The sequence below is a fragment of the Hibiscus syriacus genome, unplaced genomic scaffold (genome assembly GCF_006381635.1).
Source record: "Hibiscus syriacus cultivar Baekdansim isolate YM2019G1 unplaced genomic scaffold, ASM638163v2 tig00016725_pilon, whole genome shotgun sequence".
NCBI classification, from domain to species: domain Eukaryota; kingdom Viridiplantae; phylum Streptophyta; class Magnoliopsida; order Malvales; family Malvaceae; genus Hibiscus; species Hibiscus syriacus.
In genome coordinates this window covers 1,935,841-1,960,978 of record NW_024062391.1, presented here as the reverse complement: position 1 = coordinate 1,960,978, position 25,138 = coordinate 1,935,841, and the positions used below count along the sequence as shown (strand labels likewise).

The following is a 25,138-nucleotide window of genomic DNA, read 5'->3' as shown; positions in this document are numbered from 1 at the left end:
GTCTGGTTCTATGGATGGTTCGGAGTATCCTCTCATCATGATTTTCCATGCTCCCATGTCACTAGCTTGAATGAAGAACTTCATCATATTCTTCCAATAAGCATAGTTAGCTCCATTAAAGAAATGAGGCTTGTTGATGGGTTGAGAATCAATAACGAAGTCGAAGTTTAATGTAGAGGCCATTGATGACTTGAATATTGATTGAACTCTACCCAAATCTTCTCAAGAGGTGGTAAAACATTCAAATGAGTGTAGCTCTGATACCAATTATTGAGTCAATCGATCGAATAAAATAGCCAAAAGGGGGTGAATTGGCAAATAAAATTTTGGTGGAAGCTTGACAGAAAATAAAAATATTTGCTCAGTGATTTAGAGTGATTCGACTTTCTCAACCAAAGTCTACGTCCACTACCTTAGATATCCACACTAAGCATTTTCCAAAAATTCACTAATTTGTCTTTATTTTGAGGACAAAGGTAACCTTATAACTCCCTCAAGAATTATACCCCAAATTCTTGAGACACTCTATCTCAAAAAGAAAATTAAAAATTTCGTAAACTTAGAAGAAAAACCTCACAAGGTAAGATTGTTTGCACAATTCTAGAACAAAGAAATAACACTAAAAAATGAATACGATTGAGCACAAATTGTGTTCTTGAAAGCAAAATGAATATTGAATGGATGTTGGCTTGAATTTCTCAAACTTGATGTTTAAGGCTTTCTCTTTTGTTTCTCTAGCTTCTATCTTTCACCAAGGGCTTCAAGACTTGTTTAAGTACACCTCTAATCAATTCTAGACGTTGAAGATGATCATGGAGTCAATAAACCCATTGTAGTGTGAAATCCATTTGAAAAGTCTGCTGAGAGCGTATGGGTATCGGTACTCCTTCATAGGGTATCGATACTACCTGTATAAAATTCAAATATTTTGACCATTGTAAAACCAAACAGTATCGATACCTCTCATGGTATCGGTACCCATTTTGCATTCGATGTTTGTCTTGTGTCAAAATCATGTAAGTAGTATTGGTACCCATAACCATGGTACCAGTACTACTATATAAGGGTATCGATACCTTGTAGGGTATCATTACCTCTTTTGCATTCGATGTTTGGAGGGTATCAATACTGTCCAATGAGGTATCGGTACTACCCTACTTAAAACTCAATTTTGACTCGATTATGGTTCGAAATACTTTGTAAAATTTATTCCAAAACTATTTTAACAGTGGAACACAATTTTTCATTTAGGTGAGGAGTAAAAATGATCATTGAAAGCTTAGACTAATATTTATAATATTTGAATAATTAAAATGAATATAATATTTGAAATTGAATATAAAATCTTAAAATTCAATAACACTTTATTTGTTATATCGAAACATCAAAATGTTTTCAACAGATACCCCTAATCTGAAACTCCTTATTTTTAGGCTACCTGAAGAACAATATCAATATCAATACTTAAGCCCAGAAATGGCCCACTTAGGCACGAAAATGTCTTCACACAACTCTCAAAATCCTTATTAGGTTCCCATGCGCCTATGTGTTAATTAATTTTATGTATGATAATATGGGTCATGATAGGTCAATAAGCATGCTGATTAACACCTTCAATCAAGATTTACCATGAATGTCTACTCATGCTTCAAGAACTCATCACTTATTAGTAGATACATTCTATTGACTCAAAAATGGTATGAAGAAGTTGTGAATGTGTTGCATTAGCTTCTTAGCTGTTGAAAATGCCCTCAATCAACCAAGGACCAATTTCTCATTTCCTCTAGCCTTAGAGCTTTCTCCCACCTCTTTCACTATACAAGGGTTATGGAAATTGGTTACCATCTCAATTTAAAGCTCATTGAGGGATTAAAAGCACTATCTAAGGTCCAAATCCTTCCAAAAATGGGTTGAAACTCTTGGGAAAATAAACTCCCACTAAATTTAACTTTTGGTTTCTATGGCCAAAACTTGATCTTAATGGCTTGAATGTAAGCTTAAAAGAAGGAGATTCCATTTATGACCTTGGAATTTCTGATCTAGGCTTGCAAGACTAAAATCGTCAACCTTTGTTCAACTCATGGAGATGAAGAAGAAAGGAAGACGACATGAAGAACACAAAGAAGAGTGGTGAAAAATAGAAGAAAACAGATGTGAGATCAACCTTTCAAAATATGAAATGGTGTAATCACCCTTTGGTCCTTCAACTTTTGATCTCCACTAAAAAATACCTCTTTTAACTCTATATGGGCCCAAACCAAGATCGAACTTACTCAAACTTGGATTAAGGCTTCTTATAAACTAATGGGTTCATCCAATACCCTCTTAGATCAGCTGAAACTCCTGATCCAGGATCTAGGGCATTACATGAAGATTTCATAACTTACATTTTTTTCTCGTTACATTATTTATTATATAATGTATGAATCCCTTAGAATAATTGTTTATTATTGAGATCTAGTGGTTCATCCTTTAACTTGTTACCATCTCAGGTATATAGAAGTAGCCGTCCATCCTTGGAGCACTATTACTGTGGGATCCCAATCCTCGCTTCTTAGAGTACAATTCTAGATTTTTTTGCTAGGCTAAATGTATCCATGTATACTTTGAAGTGTTGGTCTTGGCAATATATTTTTGGTGTATAAGTTGTTTTGAAATATGTGTCCTTATTTTGGAAAATATTCTGATAAATAGAGCTCCATTTTTTGTTTTTGAGAATTTTATGAAATCTTTGTTAAATAAGCGATTAATACTACTTATTTCGTATTAAATTGTCAAATTCTTCATAGAAAGGGAACTTTTTAGTAGTAGTGATCTATTAGGATCCTAACAATAAACACATTGGTCCCATAACGAGAATGGTGTTACATAATAAAGGAATACCACTTTCTTGGGAAATTATTTCATTAACACTTCTCATCATGTCATTTTTAATCCCAACCAATAAAAATCGCTTACCTAACTTTTTTTCCCTTCAAATCACTAATTTATTCATAATTAACTTTCAAATAATTGCTTACTTTCATATTTACATAAAAAAAAAGATTCATCGTTGAAATTCTCATGAAAATCTAAAATTAAAAAAATATTTTTTATTAGTTTCTTTTGGTATGATCATATAATATTTTTAATTTATTAATCGACTAATTCAAATAAGATATTGTAAAGATAAAAGCTACCCTTTAAATTCAAAATATTTCATTTACAAGTATAAGGATTCGAATCACTGGCAATATTTAAAGGATCCAGAACATTTCTCGTTAAATCAATTGATTATTGATATAAGTTTTATTAGTTGAATCATATATATATATATATATATATATATATAATGAAAAGATTCATATAATATTTTATCATTATCTAATGATGTCACGTATATAGGACTTAACGTTTTTGCTTACGAATATCAAATTAGTTAACGGAGTGAGAGTATAAGTATCAAATTGAGAATAAAATGGTTAAGATACTAAATTAAGATAAAATGCCAGATAAATGGGTCATATAGAAATTTTTAGCCATTTAAAAGTGAAATTGATGGAGCACATAACATAAAAACCGGATTTCTATTGGAACTTTCCCAATTAAGGTCCGATCCGACGACAGAATCTAAAAAGGGCAGGGCTGGCCAGCAACAAAGCGGCAAAGCGTGAGCGAGCGTGAAAAGAGGAAAAAGGAAAAAAAGAGCCAAATTCGCAAGGTTTAAAAATTGGGAGGGAAGAGAAGAGAACGTATGCAATGGCTAATACTAGTACTACTACTAGTAACAGTAGGAATCTGTCGAGTTTGGTTCACGAACTTCGTCAACGCATTGCAGCAACTTCTTCCACTCCTTCAAACAACATTGACAGTAGCTCCGACGATGATGCTTTAGAGACCAGATTCCGTGCTGTTCTTCCCAATCTTCTCCACGCTTACGTTGTTCCCTCTTCTTCTGGTACTCCCTCTTTCCCTTTCCAAAACCATTTCCCCTTCTTTTTTGGACCTTTATGTCTGCATGAAATATGGGTTTTACTTTCTGGGTTCCCCCCCCTTTCTTTTTACTTTTTTTATGTTCTCTTGGCTAATAATTTAGTTTTCTCTCGTTTTTAATGGGTTTTCATGAAATTGGCGACTTCACTTATAAATGGTTTTATTTTTGTTGCTGTTCCACATGTTGCAGCCAACGAACGAGAAGTCTCATAGATGTGTTGAGGCTCATTTCTCGCAGGGCATGGAATTTTACTGGAGTTATTTATCATGGCAAAGCCAGTGCTGTGCTGCCCGTGATTGGTCGGATATTGCCATTTTATGCTGGACCTGCATTTAGGTTGACGATTCTATTAAATTCAATTGTTCGATGCATTTTTTAGGACGTCTCTTCGTCATGTATTTGTGTTTTGTTCAATTTTTCAATTGCATTTTCATAGTTTTTCTTTATTTTATATATTTTCCTGTATTTTCAAGGATTATCTCCATATTTCAGTTCTCGACATGGAGTAAGTTTTGAAACAGTTGGACTCCTTCTATGAATCCTTCGTACTGGATCTCGAGATGCATATTGGATGCTTTTCATTGATGTCATGTGTGCCATCGAAGGTAAAAGTTGTAAGGATTTCAAGTTATGTTCTGTGGTGACTGCTTACTTATATAATTGACTAGTTCTATTTTATGATCTGCATTTGTTCTAATACATGGCGACTCCGTCATTTGGCATCCTGACTATAATGTATGATGCGTCTGGAAAAGTTAAAAGAAATCTAATTCAGCTTTGTATTCATCCAGATATTTTGTTTATAGCATCCTTTTCTTTGGTAAACTCAAGTATTACAGAAGCCTCAAGATTAACTTTAAAGTGTTTCCAGCTATCCTTTTCAGGAAATTTAAGTGATTCAACATGTCTATGTGTTCTAACAACAAGAGTAAACCAATTGATGACCCTGGCATCTTGATTAACCTCTTGGGAAGAAAGAGATGGAAACCTTTTGCAACTTGGATCATAAAGTGATGTAAGGCTATTCAAGCTTCTTCAATAATGGAGAAGTTGGCAGCCTTGTTGTTTCCCGATCTAGGAGAGACACCAAATACTACAACTTGAATTTATAAGTAATCTGCACAATATAAGAAAGAAAATGATTAATTGGAAATAAGAAATGAAAGAAATAGAATTTGATAAGAAATGAAAAGAAAAGAAATGATATCAAAGTAGGTTGCGGAAGTGTTGAAGAAGTATCCTTCAATGGAACTTGAATTGGCCTCCAATGTTGTTGCTGGACGTTGCCTCATCAATGATGAAGGAAGGATGCTTCAGTGATGATGAAGATGGTAATGGAATGGTGGTAGAGTTTGTATGAAGGTGATGGAATATGGTGATGGAAATATAGTATCTTATAAGACTAAGAAGGAACCAATGCTATAAATGAGCAAAGACCCGTTTCTTATAAGTCGGTATAAGGGATGGTAGCAAGGACTTGAACCCACTAGTTATAGGAACTAGGAACTCTAAGTATCAATGGAAGGGTTTGACACCACAAACTTAAGAAATAAGCTTGCTTAATCGATATAGTTCTAAAGGAACTTAAAGAGAGAATAATCTCACAAGAGTTTTAATTTATGAAAGGGTTGAGTTTACAAATGAATGTCAAAGTCTATTTATAGGTGTGCAAGGGGTTTGGTCGAATAGATACAAGGCTTTTCGGCAAAATACAAGTCTTAAAATGAAAGTAAATGATGCTTGGATGAGGGAAGATGTCCTTAGTCGAATGGCCTCCTTGTTGTTCATCTTGGCGCAAACTTTGAAGCAAGGTGATGCTTTGGCCGAATAGAGAGAAGCCTCTTCATTTTGGCGCCCATTTCATCCCACACGCATGACACATGGGTGGCTGGTCATGAGGCACTCACATGGGTGGTATAGGATGCTTATGGTGTAGCTCCTCCTTGGCGTGAAGATAAGCAACAAGTTAGGCGTGACCTGGCATCCAACAAGTGTCTAGGTGACATGGCATCAATGGGGCAGAAACTTATTATGAAAGGTCACATTTGTGTAAGATAACCTTTCATCATTTGAGCTACTTCCCATGTGTTTTAGCTGAAGATGAGCTGGCCATAGATGAAGGACATGTAAGTGAGTCTTTGGACAGTTCCTTCTGAAAAGGCACCTCTTGGAATGTCAACTCTTCGTGAAAGGTACGAATTCACAAAAATTGACCTAGACCAAATTTGAAGTGCTCTGTGTGGTGGTGATGATGGTATAACTCTCCAGTTGAAATGAGGTCTCTAGCTAGCTCAAAAGTCCAGCTCAACTCAGCTATGAGGGTCAACTGGAAACTTTGTCCCAAAATGTTCTTGAGTTGTCCTAGTCATGTTTCCTTAGTTCGTGGACTCCAATACTAACTTTAAGTTATCTCCCATTATGTGGTCGCCTATGTACCTACAAAAGAAAGCATAATATAAGCTAAGTATATGAATTATTATAAGTCATAAGGATGTTCTTATTATAAAGATGTGAACTATAGGTTATAATAATAACAACTCATTCATCATATGATAATGAATGAATATTATTATTACAACTATAGATTATATGCATGAATATCAATCAATGATGCAAACCATAGGATATAATGAATGAATGCACATGTTTTGATAATTCAAGTATAGTCTAATATGCAAATGTATGCTTGTAATAATATATAGTGCATAAAGGAGTATATATAATATAAAGTAAGGTAGAACTCCCTTATATTAAGCTTGATGTATATTCAATGATGTGAGTATGTCATGCAAAAAGTTGGTGCTAGACAGGATCACATCATCCTCCCTTTCTTTTGGGCGATTTGTCTTCAAATCGAAAGGTGACTTCTCCAAATTATATGCCCATTCAATCGTTGCTGGTTTGCCTCTTTAGTTCATATTTATGAAAGGGTTCTTATAAAAAATCACATCCCTTGAATAAGTTCCTTGAATGTCAATGACCTGAAAAGGGAAATGAATCTCATAAGTAAGAGAATGATTAATGATAAATAAGTGAAAAAAATACTCTCTGCCTATATTTGGTGGATGGACAAGAGACATGTCTTTTGAAAACATATTGTCTTGAGTAATCATATCTCTTGGTACCCCAAAAAACATATTGTTTGGTTCTTCAAAAGTCATGTCCATTGAATCATGAAAATTTATAGCTTTTGGCACCTTAAAATATAATTCTCTTAAGATTACATGGATCATGCCTCTTGGTTCCTCCATTTGACAAATTGTGTCATTTGGAATCTCCTACAATTCAAATAAATTTTCTTTGTTGGAATAGGAACTTGCAATGTGTCCTTTGGTGATAGATCTTGTTTCTTGTATCACTCTTTGATTCGACACATCATATTCTTTAAAAATAATATGTAACTCTTCATCTCCACTCTTATAATCATCATGATGGTTTGTGGAGAGTCTTAACCTTTTAAACTTCTTGATATGCTTGAGTTCAATGCACCAATCAAGCTTATAATGACAAAGGATCTTGTCATTAATGTTAGGTAGGATAATACCATGTACATAACTCAAATTCCTGCAAAGTAAATCAAAGTTAAAATATAAGAAACTATTAACAAGATGGATAAAAACATCAAATCAAGGTGGATGTTTAATGGGAGTTGGTTGTTGAATTCTTTTCATAGTTGGCAATGCACTTGGAATGTCAACGAACACAACTCTTAGCACTTCAAGTGACGCTTCTTTTGGAACTTCAAGTGGCATAACTGTTGGAATGTCAAAGGACATGTCTTGTGAATTACCAAAGGTAACACCTATTGGTTCTTCAAAAGACATTTTTCTTGAATCTTCAGCTTGAAAAGATATGTCTCTTTGAATATCGTGTAAGGAAAAAGAAATAGTAGAAGAAGATTTGTTAGGTAAAATTTGTCCTTCACTCTGCTTCTCTTCTCTACACTCATCCTTTTCAAATTTGCCACTTTTAATTTGCTCCACTACTTGCAAAACATCTTTTTCAACTCCAACAGATTCATTTCCAATTGTTCTTTTCTCCTCAAAACATTCTTCTTCAAATTGCTCCTTCATTGCTTCAATGCTTTTTCTCAAATGAGTTTGGTGTTCTTTCACTTGACTAGAAGAAAGTGGTGTCAAAATGAATTTCTTACCATTATGGGTGATAGTATATCTGTTTGTAAACCCATCATGGATTGCTCATCTGTCGAATTGCCACAACCTTCCCAAAAGTATATGACCAGCATTCATTGGTACGACATCACAAAGAACTTCATCTTGGTATTTGCCAATTGAAAACAGGATGACAACTTGCTTTGTGATCCTTACTTCTCCATCGTCATTTAACCATTGAAGTTTATATGGATTTGGATGCTTAAAGGTATTAAAGCCAAACTTTTCCACCATAAGAGTGCTTGCAACATTCATACAACTTCCTCCATCGATGATCATGAAACAAATTTTGTTTTTTTACATGACAACGAGTATGGAAGATGTTTTCTCTTTGAACATCCTCTATGATTTGAGTGCTTAAAGCCTTTTTAATGATAAGAACTTGTCTTGAGGCTGTATGGAAATCAAACAATTCTTGTGACATAGTTAGTGAAATAAAAATAAATTAAAACCTTACCAATACACTCACAAAAGCCTCACTTGATCACTCGAAAGAAAGTTCAGATTGCACTCCACTCACATTCGTGTTTGCACTTGGGGATATGTTCCTTGGCTTTTTCTGATCCCCCTTCTGATCTCACCCTCACATTTTCCTTTTACAGCTCAATTCTCTCTTGTAGGTCCTTTAAAGAACTAACTCAATATTTGAGCAAGTTTCTTTGTTTGTTGCATCGGCTATAGAAATGGTTAGGGTATAGAAATGGTTATGGTAAAGGTAGGATAGAAAGGTTAAGAAAAATAATAATGTAATGAAATAAGAAATGATGAAAGAAAAGGATATGAATTAAAGAGAAAATTAAGATAACTTACAACTCAAGTTGCAACACTTACCATATTCCTTCACAAGAAACAATAAGGATACCTCCCTCTAGTCTGATGTTGGGCAGATTGTAATGTGCTTCTCTTTGAGTGTATTTTGCAATTTTTCTTCTCTTTTTCTTTGCTTTGAAGTTTCTTCTTTTTTTTCTTTATTTTTTCACTCCAATTTTGATGTAGGAGTCTTTTTCTTTTCTTTTTTTCTTCTTTCTTTTGTTTTTTTGTTGCAGCACTTGATTTTCAATCCGACTAAGCTCTGATACCACTTGATGTAAGGCTATTTAAGCTTCTTCAATAATGGAGAAGTTGACAGCCTTGTTGTTTCCCGATCTAGGAGAGACACCAATTGCTACAATTTGAATTGATAAGTAATTTGCACAATATAAGAAAGAAAATGATTAATTAGAAATAAGAAACGAAAGAAATAGAATTTGATAAGAAATGAAATGAAAAGAAATGATATCAAAGTAGGCTGCGGAAGTGTTGAAGAAGTATCCTTCAATGGAACTTAAATTGGCCTCCAATGTTATTGCTGGACATTGCCTTGAAGTAATGATGCTTCAATGATGATGAAGATGGTAATGGAATGGTGGTAGAGTTGGCGTGAAGGTGATGGAAATATAGTATCTTATAAGACTAAGAAGGAACCAATGTTATAAATGAGCAAAGACCCATTTCTTATAAGTAGTTATAAGGGATGGTAGTAAGGACATGAACCCACTAGTTATAGGAACTAGAAACTCTAAGTATCAATGGAATGGTTTGATGCCACAAACTTAAGAAATAAACTTGCTTAATTGATATAGTTCGAAAAGAACTTAAAGAGAGGATAATCTCACAAGAGTTTTAATTTATTAAAGGGTTGAGTTTACAAATGAATGTCAAAGCCTATTTATAGGCAGGCAAGGGGTTTGGCCGAATAGATACAAGGCTTTTCGGAAAAATACATGTCTTAAAATGAAAGTAAATGATGCTTAGATGAGGGAAGATGTCCTTGGCTGAATGGTCTCCTTGTTGTTCATCTTGGCGCCAACTTTGAAGCAAGGTGATACTTTGGCCGAATAGAGAGAAGACTCTTCATTTTGGGACACATTTCATCCCACACACATGGAACATGGGTGGATGGTCATGAGGCACTCACATGGGTGGCATAGGATTCTTATGGTGTGGCTCCTCCTTGACGTGAAGATAAGCAGCAAGTTAGGCGTGACTTGGCATCCAACAAGTGTCTAGGTGACATGGCATCAATGGAACAACAACTTATTATGAAAAGTCACATTTTTGTAAGACAACCTTTCCTCATTTGAGCTACTTCCCATGTGTTTGAGCTGAAGATGAGATGGCCATAGATGAAGGACATGTAGGTGAGTCTTAGGACAGTTCCTTGTGAAAAGGCACCTCTTGGAATGGCAACTCTTCGCGAAAAGGTACGAATTCACAAAAGTTGACCTAGACCATATTTGAAGTGCTCTGTGTGGTGTTGATGATGGTAAAACTCTCCAGTTGAAATGAGGTGTCTAGCTAGCTCAAAAGTCCACTCAAGTCAGTTATGAGCTCGGGGGTCAGTTGGCAACTTTGTCCCAAAATGTTCTTGAGCTATCCTGAAGTTGTCCTAGTAATGTTTCCTTAGCTCGTGGACTCCAATGCTAGGTTTAAGATAGCTCCCATTATGTGAATGCCTATGTACCTACAAAAGAAAGCATAATATAAGCTAAGTATATGAATTATTATAAAGTCATAAGAATGTGCATATTATAAAGATGTGAACTATAGGTTATAATAATAAAAACTCATACATCATATGATAATGAATGAATATTATTATTACAACTATAGATTATATGCATAAATATCAATCAATGATGCAAACAATAGGACATAATGAATTAATGCACATGTTTTGATAATTCAAGTATAGTCTAATATGCAAATGTATGCTCATAATAATATATAGTGCATAAAGGAGTATATATAATATAAAGTAAGGTAGAACTCCCTTATATTGAGCTTGATGGATCTTCAATGATGTATGTCATGCAAAAAGTTGGTGCTAGACAGGATCACATTATAAAATTTCTTAGCAAATGCTTAACTGAAAGAACCCTATATGTGGAAGGTCTTATGAATACATCATTTGTTTCTGCTGCATGCGTTCGTTCACTTGGTGTCTACTATCCACTTGTTACAGTGACTGAATTTAAATTTTTTTTGAAGGTATATTTTGACTATGCTTGTGTCATTGGATCATTGATGAGTTATGAAACTGTTCCACATGAGATTTTAATCCTCTCAATATGCACTATATTAGGTGAGGACAAAGAGGGACTCCTGTATTCAGGTTCACATTCTAATTTCTGATGCTTTTGTTTTTTTTTTGTAGGAACGTATAATTGAAGAATAAAAAGTTCCTAAGAAGCCACTATCCAATTGTGTAGGAACCATGTGAAATAATTATAATTTCTGATGCAATGATTGACTTGTAATTCTTAGGACTATAACCATATCCTGTATCGTATTAATTAGGCTTGTGAGCTTGATGAGTAACATATATTGTGTCAGTTAGTTACTAACTTCGAATGGCAAACTTCCAACTAAGATGGTTTCTCTGTGGCCATTTTTATCAGTTCCAAGCATCTTGTTCGGAATTGAGTGCTTATCGTTAATTAACGAGAATCAAATAATGTACTTTATCTAAAAGATTATACAAGGTAAACGGTCAATTCACACTGGCACCCCATGAACAACTTGTAGATTTTTGTGTTATAATTGTATGAGGAATTCTGACCTTTGGCTCTTGTTTTGGAAATGATGGTCACCTTTTGGAAGGCTTAGACTATGTAGATGATTATAACTAGAGCTCTAGCAACAAGTAGTTACATGTATGCTTGAATTTGATTATTTATTCTTCATGTAAAATTCTTATGCCAGTGACACTAGGTGCTGATAGGTTTTTTATAGCTGTAATTCTTAGTGTTCTAATGTGATTCCTTTTCAGGAACACATCATATGATTCGTGCTTAGGTGATTGCCTTAGGGCAGTGCACACTAGTTGTCCTGATGATGTTGTCATGTTAACTGCTGAAAATTTTGTTAATGTTTTCCCTCGCTCAATGTGGAGAACCAAAAGTATGGTAAATAAAGTTTCAAGAATACAATTATTATTTATAATCAAACAATATATGTATAGATACAACTACCTTCTGAGTAATCATAGATCTATATGCATTTGCAAGTTGCTTTGGGTACTGTATATATAAGTATTTCAAGAACTTGCCCCCCCACATATATGGAAGCCTGAATCCCATATTAATCTACTTTGTTGTCCAGAACCATGCATTTTGTTGATTGATTGTCTTGAAGTTTCTATATCCATTCTTGGTCCCCATGATGTAGGGAGAGCATATCATAGTAACTTGGTCTTGCAATCTCAAGTGATAAACTAATGGCAAGTCAAAAGGTTGGAGAGAAAAGACATATCAATGATGCTGATGATTTCTACGTTAAACGCCAAAAGATGGATGGAGAAATTAAGTTTTCTAACACTAATGTTCCAGGGGATATTAAATTTACTAATATCATTTCATATGGAGGAGAAGGATACGCAAACTCTATGCATGAGTCGTTTCTTTAATTTTTAAAACTTTAGACGCTCCTAGTGTAAAGAATGAAGCTTTAAGACCAGAAGTTGCATTAACAGCTCTAAGCCAGCTTTCTGTTTCCTTTTGTAGACATCCTCAGACCAATATGTCACTCTACACCTTTCGTTAGATGCTGTCTTGGATACCTTGGATATGTGTGCAGGTAACCTTAGATATGCAAAATGCAAAATTCTTGTCAGCCTACTTGTTTTCTTGGTTTTCATTTTATTTTGTTGATGTCATGCAGGCAAAGCAAGAGAGTGGAATCTTGATATTTCCATGTATCTGGAAGGAATTCATAGTATGCTGCTTATACAAGGTAAGAAAGTAGATTGACCTTCATCAGAAGTTTCACTGAAACTTTATTAGGAATATGTTCTACTAACAAGCTTGAAAATTTAATGTGCCTTCTAAGTCTCTAAATGAAGAAAATAGCTTCCAATATATTTCAGTTTTGCTAAGTAAGACTCATACTCGTACTCATATATCTCATCTCTGAATACACCAAGAATATACATCCTCAAAAATCAAGTTTATATAGATATGCATTTAAATGAAATTATACCTTAATCGTTTCTCTGATTCTCTCTATTGATATAGTTTTTGATAATCTTTTCTTCTATGTACTAGTTTTTTTAACACATTTCAATTCTATTAAGCTTAATCTCAATCAGATTGGTTGTGACTTATGCAACTTGAATAACTTTCCCCTTGTGAACATGTACTTTAGTTAAAGCTTAATTATGGACATATATTCTGATACTTATTGTGGTTTTTTTCCTACATTTCTTAATTAGGGGCCCTTTTGTATATAAGAATTGGAGGTCTCGTAAAAAATCCTCTTCATAATCTTCAACAGTCTAAATCGTATGTCAACGAAAATTGGAAAGTGGAAAAGAGTACCTCAAGATTTATTAAATAATCAAACCAGTACACCTTAGAGGAAAGAGTGCACCAATCTACATACAAACACCAAATCAAGAAAAACTATAAAACCTCTAAGAAAGCCCCCCTCAAACAGCCAAATAAAACAAGGACATCCCTATCCGATACCAACTCACACCTATATCGAACCTCACATCACTAAATACAAAAATAACTGAAAACAACACCCAAATCCATTAATGAGAAGAAAAAATAACCGACTCTAACATGCGAACCAACTATATATTTGGAGAAGCAATACAATCCAATCAATTAAAACTCCCTTAAAAACCGCTAATAGACCAACACCCAAGCTTCTTCCGAGACACTTAAGCAACCTTTTTGCTTGCTCCTTTTAGATTTGCGAGTTCTCTTTTTCTTCTCAAGCTTTGGGCCCTTCCCAATATCCTCTCCTTGCAACCAGACTGAATTACCTATTTCCCCATTAGAAAACAACAAACCCATACTAATACCGTCTTCCAGGGCATGAGACTCCACAACGTTTAGATCTGATTGATCGAGGGAACTAGGCAAGGAAGACTCCGAAACTGAGCATGACCTTAAAGCTAAATCAATCTCACCACCGATAGTTCCACCGCCAAGTACAACATCCTTCCCAAGATGATTTGATAAATTTTCTAGCATCCAAGTGGAAAGGGACCCGGTGTAGCCTTAGGGGAACTTTGACCAGGAGGAGGAGCTTTAATTTGAGTATTAGAGTAGGTCAATATAGCCATGCTCAACTTGGAATTCTCGGATTTGTCGTTGTTAGATGCCAACATTGTCTTCTTCATCTTCCTTGGGAACCCAAGGAATAGGCTTGAAACTCGAATCGATCTCGTGAACCAGGACTTTAAACGATTAACCTTCAACCTTTAATCCTACTACCTCATCAATTCTAGATATGGTATTTGTGAAAATTTGAATTTTTTCTGATCAAAGGATAAAGGATATTGAGAATTTTCATATGTAGCAATAATTTTCCCCCACTTTGCTGATATGTTTGTAAAGGTATCCCAGCAACAACCATGAAATGGAATCCCTTCGCAAACTAACCAAATATGTTGACTCTCCACCTCCAAGTTTTTTTACCATGATTCAAACATGTCAAGCCACACTGTCAGAGACTCCGAATTCTCGATCTTCATTATGTTAATTAACATCGAGTTTTCAAAACACAATAAGATAACATTTCTAGTAGCTCTCATGAACGAAAAACCATTAAGGTCTTTTTCATGCATCTGTGTAGCAAGGTTCCGGATGGAAGAAAAGTTTTTACACCAACACACGACGTAATTTTCCAACTCGTAGTTTATCTTCTTCAACCACCCCTTCTATCTAGGATAGAACACTCCTCTTGTCAACAACTTCCCTATCCTTCCGATGAAAGGATGGAGTTGTTCTTCTCCATAATGATTTCATGGGATTATATTTTTCCATCGAAACACCAATTTTGCATCCAAAAATGAAAGAGTCGTCCATCCTAAAAATTGTTTTCTTGGTTTCTTTTAAAGTAGCAAATCTGATAAAGATAAAATGAACCCCCTTACATATTTTTTTTAGAAAGAATGAAAGCATCAATCACCTTTCCATGGATGCAAAAAAGAGAGCCAAGCTTTTTCCAGTGAAGATTCTCAGGAATATTTTCAACAAAGAGCGTATAACACCCAACCTACTCCCTTTTTTAGATAATATGTAGTTCTCCTTCCCCCATGAACTATTGTCCTTCCTCCAAACACTGCTTCATTCCTCTCGTCATTGTTTTTGGTTCTAGAACAAACCCTGTTGAAACGATCGCTCATATTTCACAAATTAACTTAAAGATGAGACCAGAAAACATGTTCAAACTCCAACTTTTAGGAGTTTTTGAACATGCAGAGTAGAAACCACCTGGAACTTCAACAGGGGACACTGAAAAACTTCAAGAAAAACGCAACGAAGCCTTTACCAGTTTATTCATAGCATATGTATCATGGGTTATGGTCAGAAGGTGGAGAAAACCCAAAAAATTATGCGATGGGGAAAATGAAGAATCACGACCTTCAATGGTAGATCTTCTCCGATTGAAGGATTTTCTCACAAAACTAAGCTTGAAATTGGAATCACAGTGACGAGACAAACTTCCTTGAGAAAAATGATGATGAACGATGGTCGGAGTGTGGTGGTAAACGGCAGTCGATGATGATAAGCGTCGACGGACGATGAATGACGATGGGGAGAGAATGTAGAGGGTGACAGATAAGCGCCTAAGAACTGATGAGAACTCGAAAGAGTCCTAAACTTATAGAGAAGTGGGAACTTCTCTCATTAAAATGCCTTCAATCCTCGATCGTTTACAATGATTTTTGTTTTAATTAGGGTCTTTTTTCTTTGAAGAAAATCTGTTGAAGAGTGAGAATGATGAGGTATACATAATTGTGGTGCTGAAACTTCCATGGACCCATGCTCTAGTGGTCCATGAGCATTATTTTCTGTGGAAAGCAAAACACATCTTTATTCAATTTGCATCAAAGCTTGGTCCATCATTTATTTCTAGAACTGGTTTTTAAGTTCTAAACTTAGCTCTTCATGATGAAGTTGAAGAAATAAGAAAAGAAGATTTTGTTTCTATGCCAGTTAATGTGGTTTTGTCTGGTCTTGATACACTAGCAAACATGTTGAAAAGATTGGGGTAAGTAGGAAGTAGAACTTATTTCTTCATTTACTTATCTGGCATCATTTTTATTGTTTGATTTTTATAGTGAGGTTCAGTTATGTAACGTGAACTTTCATTCAAATGCTATATTAAAAACACAATTCATACTAATGATGATTTTTGCTGCAAGGAAGTCATCCTTTTATGGTTTATGCATAAAGGCTTTCTCTTTCTAAAGTAACTAGATTCTTGCATCAACAAGTTTGATAACTCTTCATTAGACTATTATTAGCCAGTTCAACTTATTGTTAGGCTATTATTATTATTTTCATTTTGTTTGGAAATTTCATATATAAACCCATTCTTGTATGATCTTTTTACATCTATTTGGTTGCATTCCTTTTTCTACATATAACACTCATAATTTAAGTAGTTACTCTCTATTCATGGCATGATCATTTGTTGTTCTAATTAGAAAGTTCTCGATGTGTATTAGTGTGTGTGCTACAAATTGTTGGTAATAGGATGTTCCATTGACATGTGAACAATCTAAGATCAGTTAACATCAATGATAACTGAAGTTCTCTATTCAAACCCAGAACTGTCTCCCAGGATCCGACCCGTCCCAGTATCAACACTCTAGGGTTTTTGAAACCCTAGAGAGCTAACGTTCCCACTGTTACTGCTACCACCTACGACCGTCTTTGATACTGCCGTTTTACCAACAGTGACAAATTTCAACATCAACAGTAAAGAAATGGTAGAAAAAACTAATAAAAATATGAAAGCAAATAAAATGTTATGCCAATGCACTCAGGCTCTGCCACAAGTCGAAAATAGGGTATTCGTATCTTATTTTCTCTGAAGCAGAACAGGAATCCAGATGCAACATAAAAACAGAGTCCAGAAAAGAAAAAGGAGGAAAAAGATTAGAAGGAAAGGAGATCAGAAAAAAGAGGAAATAAAAAGGAAAACAGAGAGAAAAAAAAGAAAAAGAAAGAAACAAACAAACTCGAAGAAAAGAACATACAAACAATTTCAAAAAAGGGATAATAAATGAGGGTGAAACTATTTGGGGTTCAGAGGAAAAATAGCAAAGAGAGAAGACGTTTACCTCGGGTTGAAGCTTTGGAAGCCTAAGAGTCACCGGGTTTCGAGTCTTCGAAAGGTAAAATGCTAGCTTTAGGGCTCTAAGGTCGGTTTTAGGCTAGAAGGTGCTAGGATCTAGGTTGAGTGTGAGGAGAGGAATTTTTTGGGGTGGTTGCCTATCTCTGGCCACCGTAAACCACCGTGAGCTCCGTCTTGACCTCCGTCGGCGGTGGAGAATTCCTCTCACCCCGATGAGAAAGTTGAGAGAGCTTTGAGTTTTCTCTCTTTTATCTCAGTTTGAAATTAATAGAAATGAAGGGTTATGGTCGGTTATGGCCTTGGTTAGCCATATATATATGGCTCTTGAAACGACATCATGTATGGGCGGTTCAGCGTATTTTCACACATGGGCTAATAGCATTTTAGGCCCTTGGTCGTTTGTATCATTCTATTTTGACTATTAATCCATGCTTTGTATAATTCCTTTTGAAGCATTTAATTTTTCACATTTATATTTAAGTCACCATCCTATGTATCATACTATTTTCGCTTATATTTGACTCTGTTTACAATATTTGTGATTATTTAATTTTAGTCATTGATTTCATGTGTTGTCTATTTTTATTGATATTCGAATCTGACCCTATGATTTATGCATATTTCATTTTCGTCACTGTTTTAATATTATTGTATTTAGGATTATTTATTATTTGCCCGTTTATGTTTCTGGTTTGTTTTATTCCAGTCCTTAATGTTATTAATGGGTTATTTTCATTTCCAGTACCTTATTATTTAATATTTTTTATCTTGGCTCTGGTTTGTTCGTAATTACTGTTTAGCTTCTTCAAGTTCCTGTTTTTCCCATTCTGGTCCTTGGAATTATCAAATGCTTTATTTTTGTCCATTTTACTTTGGTCTGTAATTTTCATTTGTTTTTAATTTAAGTCCTTTTATGCGTGTACATATTTTACATATTATGTAGTCATTTGTATTATATTAATTAAAAATTATTTGCTTTATTTATTGTAAATATTTCATTTCACCTATGTCCATTCGAATTTGTTTTTATTGTATGCCTTTGTCTATAAATATTATTCGAATATTTTCAAGAGTTGCATTTGTAGAACGGACGTGGAAAGTATCACTTAATTGAAGTGTTGCAATATGATACGACGTTCGAACAAAATGAGAGCTTGAAATTAATAAAAGTTATTTTTAGTGCTAACTAATCGGTTTTAATTCAAATGATGCAATGCATGTTTCTAAATGGCAATTTATGTTATTTTACGCAAACGTGAATTTTCAGTTTATATATTCGATAAGCATTTTTATCGGGGAGGGAATATTTTTTACAGATAAGAAATAGACGAGATAGTTTTCCCGATGGATTATTGCTAATCTCGAGATTTCTTTTTAAGTTAAATAATTTTCCCTAATAAATAATTCAAAATAAATGAATCAATATTCAATGAATGGATCATATTTTAACTTTATATTTAATTCATAATTTTCACCATTACGACAACGTGTAAGCGATCAAGTACTGATTTTTGGTCGTTGTGGGGGTGTTTATCCTTCCCCACGTGTAACCGACTCCTGAACTTGTTAAAATGAATCTTTGATAACGCAGACCAATTTTTTTCTTAAAAAATGATTTTCCTTAAAATTATTTTAAAAGACGTTTTTAGGTATTCGACCTACCTAACCCAAAGGTCGATGGTGACTCCTTTTTAATTTTATTCAAATTAACTCAAAATCATCAATTTTTTCAAAATAAAGTCATAATTGTTTTTTAAAATAATATTTGATTGTTTTTCAAAAAATGGTTATGACACTTACACTTAGGAGTGGTACCCAAATTAATCTTGATGACAAGTTTGAGGGAAAGAAGCAAGAAATTTCTAGTCAAGGCACTATATAGAAAAAACCATAAGGTCAAGCTGAACATGCTGAACAAGAAGATTTGCTTGAAGAGAAGGAAAAGGACGAGGGGTCAACAAGTCAATCCAATGATGGTGGAAAATTTATTGCCAAGGCAAAAGTTTTACCTCCACGTGCAAAAGATGAAGTTAGACCTCCACCATCTTTCCCTCAGCGGTTGAAGAAGCATAATGACGATATCTAGTTCAGAAAGTCTTTAATGTTCTCGGCCAGCTGTACATCAATGTTCCACTACTTGAAGCCATTGATCAAATGCCTTCATACGCCAAATTCTTGAAGGACATTATCACGAAAAATATAGGTGGAAAGAATAGAAAATTTTGCCACGGTGACATAATATTATTCAATAATGAGTAAACTTCCGCCAAAGCAAAAAGATCATGGCAGCTTTATTATACCATGTTCCATCAGTGATAACTACGTTGGGAGAGCCCTTTGTGACATGGGGTCAAGAGTAAACCTGATGCCCAAGCCTATATTTTTGAAGCTTTGAATGGGTAATACTCAACCAACCTCCGTGATTTTGCAACTGGCTCGCATATCACATGTTCATCCTGAGGGCAGAATTGAAGATGTAATCGTTAAAGTGGACAAGTTTGTCTTTCCAGCAGATTTTCTCATTCTAGATTGTGAGGCCGATGAAAATACACCCATTATTCTTGGGTGTCCCTTCTTAGCTATTGGGCGCGTCCTAATAGACTGTGAGAAGTGAGAGTTCATAATGCGGGTGCCTGAACAAAGTGTCACTATCAATATTTTCAACACTCTTAAATATGTTGATGATTCTGAAGAATGTTATTGCATTGGATACACTGAGTCAAATTAAGAAGATGAAACAGAAAATTTTGGTCACGACAAATTTTTACATCTGGATGAGTATGATGCTCTGTGCCGAGATAATATTTCTCAGATAGAGGAGTGTAAACCTTTTCACCAAGGCGGTATTTTACAGTCAGAGAGACACAATAATTTTGGTCCAGGAAAAATTTTCATAAAGAGGTATACAAAAATATTTGCCTAGGCAAAACTTCTTTGATTAAAGCAGATGAAAGATTTACTAAAGATAAAACAAATGCGGAGTCCGAGGATTATTCATTAGAGAAGGAACAATCTAGCTTACTTCAAGCTAGACCAGGTATGAGATTCGAACCCCTTGACTTTAATGAATTTATTCCTTCAAAACCATTAATAAAGCATACACATACCTTAGAACTTAAACATTTTCCATCACATTTGAAATATGCTTATCTAGGTAGTGATGATACTTTACCAGTTATAATTTCTACTAGTCTAACCCCAAGCAAGAGGGTAGTTTGTTGAATGTTTCATCACACCACAAAAAAGCTCTCGGGTGGACTATAATAGACTTGAAGGGAATCAACCCTACCATATGCATGCATAAGATCCAACTAGACGAGTGTTATAATAATTTTATAGAACCCTAAAAGACACTTAATCCTATAATGAAAAAAGTGGTGATGAAGAAAATCATTAAATGGCTCGATGTTGGGGTGATTTATCCCATATCCGATAGATATTGGGTCAGTCTAGTTCAATGCGTGTCGAATAAGGGTGACATGACCGTAGTAAAGAACGATAATGATGAGCTTTTGACTACACGAACCATCACCGGCTGATGGATTTGTATGAATTATAGAAAGCTCAACAAAGCGACAAAGAAATACCACTTCTCCATTCCTTTCCTCGATCATATGCTTGATCGGTTAGCAGGTAAAGAATTTTACTATTTCCTTGATGAGTATTTTGGGTATAATCAGATCGCCATAGCACCTGAAGATCAGAAGAAGACCATCTTCACCTGCCCATATGGCACCTATGCCTTTAGGAGGATGTCGTTTGGACTATGTAATGCCCATCAACTTTTTAGAGGTACATGGTAGCCATTTTCTCACACATGGTGGAGGATTTCTTGGAAATATTTATGGATGATTTTTTTGTCTCGGGCGATAACTTTAACCGATGCCTCGACCATTTATCTAAAGTGTTGAAGTGATGTGAGGAGTCCAACCTTGTGCTAAATTGGGAGAAATGTCACTTTATGGTGACAGAAGGAATTGTGTTGGGACACAAAATTTCTCACCAAGTCATCGAGGTAGATAAAGACAAGGCGGAAGTAATTGAGAATCTGCCTCCACCCACCACTTTGAAGGGCATAAAAAGTTTCCTAGTGCACGCAGGATTGTACATGTGTTTCATCAAGGATTTTTCAAAAATTTCAAAGCCTTTATATCTTCTAATACAACAAAATTAGTCGTTCGTGTTCAATGAGGAATGCCACTGCACATTCACGGACATGAAGAAAAAACTTACCTCGGTACCAATTGCTGATCCACCTGACTGGGACACCCCATTTGAGTTGTTATGTGTTGCAAGTGATTATGCTGTAGGGGCAGTGCTAGGGTAAAGAAAAGGTAAAATCTTTTATGTCATCTATTCTATTAGTCATACCCTTAATGATGCAAAACTTAATTATACCACCACTGAAAAAGAATTACTTGTCGTAGTATTCTCTTTTGATAAGTTTAGGGTTTACCTTATAGGAATGAAGGTAATTGTAGATACTAATCACTTTGCCATTGAGTACCTTGTAAATAAAAATTATGCAAAGCCTAAGTTCATTAGATTGATACTCTTGCTGCAAGAATTCGATATAGAGGTGAAGAATAAGATGGGTACTGAAAACCAAGTAGCATATCACTTGCCTAGGCTAGAGAACAAAAATAATTGCCATAACATGGATATTAGAGAGGACTTTCCTGATGAGAAAATTTTATTTGCCGCGGTAATGTCGTGGTACACTGATATAGTTAACTTTCTTGTTAGTGGTGTTATGCGTCCAGATTTATCTAGCCAGGGACGAAAAAAGTTCAGACATTATGTACGCCACTATTTTGGGATAAATCATTCTTATTCAAAAAATGTGGTGATCAAATAATATGGAGGTGCGTCTCTGAACAAGAACACAAAGAGACCATTTTTCATTACCAGACATCCCCGTATAGAGGGCACTTTGGTGGGTTAAGGACTGCTGCAAAAGTTCTCCAATCTAGCTTAGAAGGCACTTTAGTGGGATAAGGACTGCTGTAAAAGTTCTCCAATCTGTCTTTTATTGGCCCACCTTATTCAAGGATGTGCACGACTTCTATAAGTCATGTGACCATTACCAACACACAGGGAATATATCGAAGAGAAATGATATGACATACCAAAATATTTTAGAGGTTGAACTCTTTGATGTATGGTAAATCGATTTTATGGGACCCTGACCGTCATTCTTTGGTGATCTGTACAAACTTTTAATTATGGACTATGTGTCCAAATGGGTTGAAGCCATTGTAACAACGCACAATGATTCCAAGACTATATTGAAATTCTTGCACAAAAATATATTCACTCATTTTGGAGCACCATGCACAATTATCAGTGATGAAAGTACTCACTTTGACAATAAATTAATTGCCAAGGCACTGCAAAGGTACGGAGTGCGCCATAAAATTGCAATGGCATACTATCACCAGATAAATGGGCAGGCTTAGGTTTCCAACCTAGAGATCAAGCAGATCCTTGATAAGGTGGTCAATCCCAAATGGAAATATTAATCGCCAAAGCTCGATGAGGCACTGTGGGTGTATCGCACTGCATTTAAAATACCACTCGGGTTGTCTCCATTCAAGTTAGTCTATGGCAAGGCATGTCACTTGCACGTGGAACTAGAACATAAGACATTTTTTATCATCAAGAAACTTAATATGGAAGCACGGGTTACTGGAGAAAGGTGATTGTTAGAGTTAAACGAGATAGACAAATTTAGAGCTCAAGCATATGAGATGCCTATCTTTACAAAGAAAAGAAGAAGAAGTGGCACGATAAAATAATTTTGCCTCTACAATTCTTTTCGAGCCAACAAGTACTATTCTATAATTGAAGGCTCAAGTTGTTCCCAAGCAAGCTAAAGTTCAGGTTGTCATGATCGTTTATAGTACATCAAGTATATAGCCACAGAGCAATTGAAATCACAAACTTGGATGATGAGACAACATTTAATGTGATTTGTTTCTTAGGTAACATAATTTGCATTATATACATAAATAATTTTTATTTATATTATTATGCGCGGGTTTTTTATTTATTTTTATTTCCTAATATTCTCTTTTGGTCTTTGTATACATGCAACATAGGGTTCAAACTAATATATAGAGGGAAGTAAAACCCTAAAAAACTATTTAGGCAACACTTTTGAGAGGGAAAATTTTTTCCCTTAATTTTTTTTATTTTTTTATCCCATCACAAATCTTTTTCATTAATTACTCTATCTTCATTTTTCACTTTTTACTTATTTATTCCCATAAAACCGCCTATTAACTCACTCTTTTCTCCAAAACTACCTACTTTACTCTTTTCTTTCACCGTTTCTCTTTCTTCTTCATATTATTTTTGCCTTTGATTTTTCATCTTTCCCCAAACACCTCTATAGTTGTCGTCCAAAATCCTTGTTCTCTTCACTAAACTTGTCATGGCTCGATCCATGTCCAACCCTGGTGCTTCCACCTCCTCCGCCGCTGCAACAATCTTTCAGCACTTCTAAAGTGTTGAGGCTGAGAACAAATTTAGCGCGTTGCAGAAACACCATGTCTATCTAGAAGATCACTTTGTACTACTTGAGGCCGATGAGGAACCTTTTGGGCCTGAGGTGATGGACATGGCAACATAAGTGGCATAAATTTTCCCGACACCTAAAGGCGGTGGCGCCAGCACTGGTCCAGGAGTTCTATGCGCATATGGGAAACCCTTCCCATCACTCTTTTATGTTCGAGGAAAGTTCATTCGGTTCACTCCCTCTACCATCAATCGATATTTTAAACTTAGCAAAGTTGAAAACCACAATAAGAAACTCCTTACCGAAGCTAACTCTAGAACTTATGATGGTATATTGGAAGACTTATGTTTTGGATGGGACAAATTCAAAGGGAACGCCCCAACCAGAATGATGTCGATCGCCTTGCCCTTAAGTCGATCACGAAGTTGTGGAACCACTTCTTAAAGGGTAAGCTGATGCCTACGTCCCACAACATAGCTGTATTATTACGGCGATTATTGTTTCTCCATTCCATCATATACGACCAATCGATTGTGTAATACCCCAAATACCAGGTCTGTGACTTTATTGGAAAGATTTAAAATTTAAGGATTTATTTGAATAAATGATAAAAGATAAGAAATGATTGTGAATATTGTTTAAGACTAATTATTAATAATGGGTGAATAAATAGGGTATTTTGGTCCTTTAAGGGGAAATGAATTTTAAAATTTATTTTCCTTATTAGAGATTTAAGAGGGGAAAAGGGGAAAATTAAAGCCAACCAAGTTATCTTTTCTTCTTCTTCTTCCTCGTGTAAAGGCTCTCCTCCATAGCCAAAGGTAAGGCTTCATTTAGCTAGCTTTTCCTTTTGTTTATGGTTGGTTCTTGAAACATTGAGTATTATAGAGGATTAAGGAAGGGTTAAATAAGATTAAAACTAAGAGATGGATGGATTATTTGAGATTGAAGAAAATGGGTTTTTGAATGAGATGTTAGAATATGAGTTTTTATTGAATGTATATTAGTATATTTGACTTGTCAAAGAAGTAACTAAGAGATTAGAAGCCTTGAATATGATTAAAAACATGTTAGAAAAAGTGGTATGATTCTTGGTTTGAGATGTTCTTTTGAGATTTTAGATGTTATAAGAAGCTAAAGGAAATAAAATTAGTTGAAATGAGTAAAGAATAGTTTAATAGTATTGTTGGGGGTAAACATATGGTAATTTGACCAAATTTGGGTAAGAATTGGGCTGAAAAATGGAAAATATGGGTAAGGGTATCAGTACTGGAAGAACAGGATCGATACTATAGGCTTAAATTGGAAGAAATCAGCTTAACAGTATCTACA

The 25,138-nt window shown here is 35.0% G+C and overlaps 1 pseudogene; it reads left to right on the top strand.

Annotated features, from left to right (window-relative positions):
- The first annotated feature begins 3,738 nt into the window (after window positions 1-3,738).
- LOC120208637 overlaps window positions 3,739-25,138 on the top strand; it is a 74,157-nt pseudogene continuing 52,757 nt past the window's right edge.